Source organism: Ursus arctos, unplaced genomic scaffold, assembly GCF_023065955.2.
Source record: "Ursus arctos isolate Adak ecotype North America unplaced genomic scaffold, UrsArc2.0 scaffold_14, whole genome shotgun sequence".
Lineage (NCBI taxonomy): Eukaryota > Metazoa > Chordata > Mammalia > Carnivora > Ursidae > Ursus > Ursus arctos.
The window spans coordinates 20,077,047-20,084,685 of record NW_026622808.1 but is presented as its reverse complement, the minus strand read 5'-3'; positions in this window follow the sequence as shown (position 1 = coordinate 20,084,685).

Genomic DNA, 7,639 nt, shown 5'->3' with positions numbered 1-7,639 from the left:
GCTCTAAGCACAGGTAGCAGACAGCTAATGTTTGAGAGGTTTTCTAAGGAGGAAAACTGGCAACTGTGGTCGCTGATGACTACCTGGCTTTAGACTGTTTATGGCCAGGCAGGGAGAGTTCCGTTCCCTTAAAGGGACTGCTTGCTGCATGTAGACAACACTGGCAAAGTGTCATCAATAACTCAACAAATGAGACAATGGATGAAAAGAACCAATAACATTACTAAAGTCATTGAACAGATCTCTGGAAGCCTACTGACCTGATACTCCTGGATCTCTCCCAAAACCTTGGGATGACTAGATTCCGATGCTTTTTTCAAGTTTTCCTCATCTTGATTCTAACATGTTGCTTGTGCTTTTCATGTGACTTTAAAAATTCATATTCAGGGGCACCTGGGTGGCTCAGTCGGTTAAACATCTGCCTTCGGCTCGGGTCATGATCTTGGTGTCCTGGGATCGAGCCCCGTGTTGGACTCCCTGTTTAGTGGGGAGTCTGCTTCTCTCCCTCTGATCCTCCTCCTCACTCGTGCTCTCTCTGGCATGCTCTCTCTCTCTCTCTAATAAAATCTTTAAAATTCAATTCATATTCAAATTCAAATTTGTGTAAATACAATGTGGCATAATTCAGTCAACAATCATCAAAGAACGAACTTTAGTAAAGACACTGACTCCTTTTTTTGATGTTTGACTACTGGCTTTAGATACCCACTCACCCTGCCTGGCCCACAATGGACAATAAACTAAGAGGGTTCACACATGCCCCTTTTCTTTTTGTGCTTATGTTAGGAGGGTCAAACTTTGAAAACCCACAGCCTCAACTCCTTGACACGTTAAAGGCTCTACCTGCTTTCTCCCTCTTGATCCAGCCACCTGAACCCACTTGCACTTGCCCTACTTCTTAAAGTCCCTCTGAGTAATGAACTGGGAGTGGAAGCCACTCGATCCAGTGACCTATAGGAACACAAACTATAAGAGATGAGTTGCTCGAGAATTGACTACCTTGAGAATTAAGTAGTTTGGGGGACACAGTCTTGAGGTACTCCCCGCAATTCACAAATTCTTCCTGCAGAAGCCAAACCAGGTTCTCACTTTGAGATCAGAAAAAATTGCCTCACGCAGAAAACAGAAGGAAATGTTTTGATATGTACACAATGCAATCTGTTCTCTGTAACTTGGGCCATCCTCCAAAGAAAACCAATTTGCCAAAGCTTTATCTGATTGGGGAAAGAGCGATTGCACAACTCCAGCCTTCTTCACCTTTCCTCTTTGACAAAAGGGGCAGAATAAAGGCCAAGAGCCTTTTCTGATTTTCATAGTCAAGGGATTCTATGCCATCAAAACATCACAGGTTTAATCATAACATAATAGAACGTGTTGCCTCCCAAAAACCAACGCATCATATCGGCAGGGTACCAATGTAAGAACTGGTTACAAAAGCTGCAGGACACAGACTCTACCTAAGATTAAGTTGCTCGGGAGCCAAACACACTGAGGAGAAAAATACAAGGACACTGAAGCATACTGAAGTCCCTGATACCTACAGCCACAATAAACATTAAACTCCAATTCAAGAACACATAAAACCTCCCAACTAAAGGCCTATTTTCCTCAAATCCTATTAACTGATACACCGTGTCTGGCTTTCAACCAAAAACTGGAAGGCATACTGAAAGGGAAGAGAAAACTTTAAGAGACAAAGCAATTATCAAAAGAAGACTCAGGTACAGGAGAGACTTTAAACAACTGGGCTATGAATTGTAAATAACTGTTAGTTTCACACAAAGCCAGCTTCAGAACAAGGAAGATTATCTGGGAGAAAGAGGGGCATTACATACTAGTAAATGTGCCAATTCCCCAGGAAAACATAATAAACCTTAATATTATGTGCCAAGCAACAGATTGTCAAAATAACTGATCCAAAATGTACAGAACTGCAAGGTAAGATAGACAAGTCCACAATTATAATTGAAGACTTCGACATCCCTCATCAGATCTAGCAGGTAGAAAATTGGCAAATGAATTGTTGAAGGCAGCAGTACCATCAATCAACTGGTCTTAGATGATATTTATAGATGACTTCATCCAACAACAGGATAGACATTCATCTCAAGACATTCATCTCAAGATAACATGGAACAAGTACCAGATAGACTACATTCTAGGCCATAAAACACACCTGTAAAAAAGTAAAGACTAGAAACCCTACAAAGTATGCTCTCAGACCACAGTGGATTTAAACTAGAAGTCAGTAGCAGAATGATAGTTGGAAAACCACCAAATATGGAAGACTGAACCCCACACTTTTTTTTTTAAAGATTTTATTTATTTATTCGACAGAGATAGAGACAGCCAGAGAGAGAGGGAACACAAGCAGGGGGAGTGGGAGAGGAAGAAGCAGGCTCATAGCGGAAGAGCCTGATGTGGGACTCGATCCCAGAATGCCAGGATCACGCCCTGAGCCAAAGGCAGACGCTTAACCGCTGTGCCACCCAGGTGCCCCTGAACCCCACACTTCTAAATAACACATGCATCAAAGGAATCTCGAGAGAAATTTTAAAATATTTCAGCTGGGGCACCTCGCTGGCTCAGTCAGAACAGCATGTGACTCCTGATCTTGGGGTCGTGAGTTCAAGCCCCATGTTGGGTGTAGAGATTACTTGAAAACAAAAACAAAACAAAACAACGTTAAAAAATATTTCAGCTAGGGACACCTGGGTGGCTCAGTTAAGTGTCTGCCTTTGGCTCAGGTCATGATCCTAGGGCCCTGGGATTGAGTCCCACATCAGGCTCTCTGCTCAGCAAGGGGTCTGCTTCTCCCTCTCCATCTGCCCCTCCCCCCTGCTTGTGCGCACGCACAGGCTCTCTCCAATAAAAATATTTTCAGGAGTGAAGATGGCAGAGGAGTAGGAGTCCCCTTTTTCAGCCGGTCCCCTGAGTCGAGTTGGATAGGTACCAGACCATCCTGAACACCCACATAATCAGCCTGAGACGCAGGAAGATGCATCTGGATCTCTACAACTGAACATCTCCAGCGCTGAGTATTGAGGTACAAAGCGGGGAGCCGTGAAACCTTGCACAGATATCAGAAGATAAACGGAAGGGGGAGGGAGCCGCCGCGTTCGGGCACCGGGAAGCGGTAGCCACCTACACGGGGGAGCGGGCGGGGCTCGCGGACGGCACCCGCTAGAGAGCGGACTGAGACCATGAGCCAGGGAACGTGTGCCTCCAGACTGAAACGGAGCTCCGGTGCGCTCACTGGAACCAGACTGAGACCGGGAGCTCCAGGAGCGTGCGGGGGCGGCTGGCAGTGTTAGAAAGACAAAGGACAGAGACGCGCCAGCCCTGGAAGTGAGGGCTGGGACGCCGGCTGTGGGGCGCACATCCCGGACGCTGCAGGGTTGAGCAGCACCAACAGAAACAGAGTTAAAGTGCCAGAACATCAGTGGAGAGCAGTCCGTGATCCCTCTGTTCTGAGACAGAGGCTGAGATTCGGCCACTGCTGCTCTGACTCTCAGAAGATGCACAGCAAACCGCCAGGGAAAGCCGCCAGAGAACAAAAGCCTGAAAAGACCGGCTCACAGTGTGCCCATCCCCATTCCCCCTCGCAGGGGACACGGAGACTCTACCCAAACTGGGTTGCCTGAGTATCGGCGCAGCAGGCCCCTCCCCCAGAAGGCAGGCTGAAAAATCAAGAAGCCCACATCCCTAAGGACCCTATAAAACAAGCGCACACTGCCTCAGTCCCAGTCAATAATTTGGGCTCTGCACAACCCTGCAACCTCTCCTCATCAGAATGACGAGAAGGAGAAATCCCCCCCAGCAAAGAAAAGACAATGAGTCTGTGGCCTCTGCCACAGAACTGATAGATATGGATATAACCAAATTATCAGAAATGGAGTTCAGAGTAACAATGGTCAAGATGATGTGTAGACTTGAAAAAAATATTAACGAAAATATTAACGAGACTATAGAATCTCTAAGGGCGGAAATGAGAGCGAATCTGGCAGAAACTAAAAATGCTATGAATCAAATGCAGTCAAAACTAGATTCTCTGACGGCCAGGGTGAATGAGGCAGAAGAACGAATCTGCGAATTGGAGGATGGGTTAGTAGAAGAGAAAGTAAAAACGGAAACTTGGCTCAAAAAAATCCAATCTCAAGAATGTAGGTTACGGGAGATTACTGACTCAATGAAACGTTCCAATGTCAGAATCATCAGCATCCCCGAGGGGGGGTGGAGAGAGAGAGAGGTCTAGAAGAGATATTTGAACAAATTGTAGCTGAAAACTTTCCTAATCTAGCAAAGGAAACAAGTATTCGTGTCCAAGAGGCAGAGAGGACCCCTCCCAAGCTCAACCACGACAAACCTACGCCACGTCACGTCATAGTGCAATTCTCAAATATTAGATCCAAGGATACAGTATTGAAAGTGGCCAGGGCAAAGAAATTTCTCACGTACCAAGGCAAAAGTATCAGGATTACGTCAGACCTGTCTACACAGACCTGGAATGAGAGAAAGGGTTGGGGGGGGGCATTTTTAAAGCTCTTTCAGAGAAAAACATGCAGCCAGGGATCCTTTATCCAGCAAGGCTGTCATTCAGAATTGATGGAGAGATAAGGACCTTCCAGAATCGCCAGTCACTGACCAATTTTGTAACCACGAAACCAGCCCTACAGGGAGATATTAAGGGGGGTTCTAGAAAAGTAAAAAGGCCCCAATAGTGATACAAAACAGAAAGTTACAATCTATAGAAACAAAGACTTTACAGGCAACATGACATCATTAAAATCATCTCTCTCAATAATCACTCTAAATGTGAAAGGCCTAAATGCTCCCATAAAACACCACAGGGTTGCAGATTGGATAAAAAGACATGACCCATCCATTTGCTGTCTACGAGAGACTCATTTTGAACCTGAAGATACATCCAGACTGAAAGTAAAGGGATGGAAAACCATTTTTCATGCCAATGGACCTCAAAGGAAAGCTGGGGTAGCAATTCTCATATCAGACAGATTGGATTTTAAACTAAAGACTGTAGTTAGAGATACAGAAGGACACTATATTATTCTTAAAGGATGTATCCAACAAGTGGATATGACAATTATAAATATCTATGCCCCCAACAGGGGAGCAGCAAGATACATAAGCCAACTCTTAACCAGAAAAAAGAGACATATAGATAAAAATATGTTAATAGTGGGGACTTCAACACTCCACTATCAGCAATAGACAGATCACCTAAGCAGAAAATCGACAAAGAAACAAGAGCTTTGATTGCCATACTAGACCATATGGACCTCATAGATATATATAGAACACTACACCCCAGAACAAAAGAATACTCATTCTATTCGAATGCCCATGGAACATTCTCAAGAATAGACCATGTTCTGGGTCACAAAATAGGTCTCAACCGATACCAAAAGACTGAAATTATTCCCTGCATATTCTCAGACCACAATGCTTTGAAATTGGAACTCAATCACAAGGAAAAATTTGGAAGAAACTCAGACACTTGGAAACTAAGAACCATCCTGCTCAAGAATGACTCGATAAACCAGGAAATCAAAAATCAATTTAAACAATTTATGAAGACCAACGAGAATGAAACACAACAGTCCAAAACCTATGGGATACTGCAAAGGCAGTCCTAAGGGGGAAATACATAGCCATCCAAGCCTCACTCAAAAGAATAGAAAAATCTAAAATGCAGTTTTTATATTCTCAACTCAAGAAGCTGGAACAGCAACAGAGGGACAGGCCTAATCCACTCACGAGGAAGCAGTTGACCAAGATGAGAGCAGAAATCAATGAATTAGAAACCAGAAACACAGTAGAGCAAATCAACAGGACTAGAAGCTGGTTCTTTGAGAGAATCAATAAAATTGACAGACCACTGGCAAGACTTATCCAAGAGAAAAGAGAAAGGACCCAGATTATTAAAATTATGAATGAAAAAGGAGAGGTCATGACCAACACCAATGAAATTGGAAGGATTATTAGAAACTATTATCAACAGCTATATGCCAAAAAATTAAGCAATCTGGAAGAGATGGAGGCCTTCCTGGAAACCTATAAACTACCAAGACTGAAACAGGAAGAAATTGATTTCTTAAACAGGCCAATTAATTATGAAGAGATTGAGTCAGTGATAAACAACCTTCCAAATAAAAAAACTCCAGGCCCGGATGGTTTTCCTGGGGAATTCTACCAAACATTCAAAAGAAGAAATAATTCCTATTCTCCTAAAGCTATTTCAAAAAATAGAAACAGAAGGAAAGCTACCAAACTCATTCTATGAGGCCAATATTACCTTGATCCCCAAACCAGGCAAAGACCCCCTCAAAAAGGAGAATTACAGACCGATTTCCCTAATGAATATGGACGCCAAAATCCTCAACAAGATCCTTGCTAATAGAATCCAACAGTACATTAAAAGGATTATCCATCATGACCAAGTGGGATTCATCCCTGGGATGCAAGCGTGGTTCAACATTCGCAAATCGATCAGCGTGATACATCATATCAACAAGAAAAGACTCAGGAACCATATGATCCTCTCAATTGATGCAGAAAAAGCATTTGACAAAATACAGCATCCTTTCCTGATTAAAACCCTTCAGAGTATAGGAATAGAGGGTACATTTCTCAATCTCATAAAAGCCACCTATGAAAAGCCTACAGCAAATATTATTCTCAATGGGGAAAAGCTGGAAGCCTTTCCCTTAAGATCAGGAACACGACAAGGATGCCCACTCTCGCCACTATTATTCAACATAGTACTAGAAGTCCTTGCAACAGCAATCAGACAACAAAAAGGGATCAAAGGTATCCAAATCGGCAGAGAAGAAGTCAAAATGTCTCTCTTCGCAGATGACATGATACTCTATATGGAAAACCCAAAAGAATCCACTCCCAAACTATTAGAAGTTATAGAGCAATTCAGTAATGTGGCAGGATACAAAATCAATACTCAGAAATCAGTTGCATTTCTATACACGAATAACGAGGCTGAAGAAAGAGAAATTAGGGAATCCATCCCATTTACAATAGCACCAAAAACCATACGTTACCTTGGAATTAACTTAACCAGAGACGTAAAGGACCTATATTCTAGAAACTATAAATCACTCTTGAAAGACATTGAGGAAGACATAAAAAGATGGAAAAATATTCCATGCTCATGGATCGGAAGAATTAACATAGTTAAAATGTCCATGCTACCCACAGCAATCTACACTTTCAATGCTATTCCGATCAAAATACCAATGACATTTTTCAAAGAACTGGAACAAATAGTCCTTAAATTTGTATGGAAACAGAAAAGGCCCCGAATCTCCAAGGAACTTCTGAAAAGGAAAAACAAAGCTGGGGGCATCACACTGCCACATTTCGAGCTGTACTACAAAGCTGTGATCACAAAGACAGCATGGTACTGGCACAAAAACAGACACAAAGACCAATGGAACAGAATAGAAAACCCAGAAATGGACCCTTGGCTGTTTGGGCAACTAATATTTGATAAAGCAGGAAAAAACATCCAGTGGAAAAAAGACAGTCTCTTCAATAAATGGTGCTGGGAAAATTGGACAGCTACATGCAAAAGAATGAAACTTGACCACTCTCTCACACCATA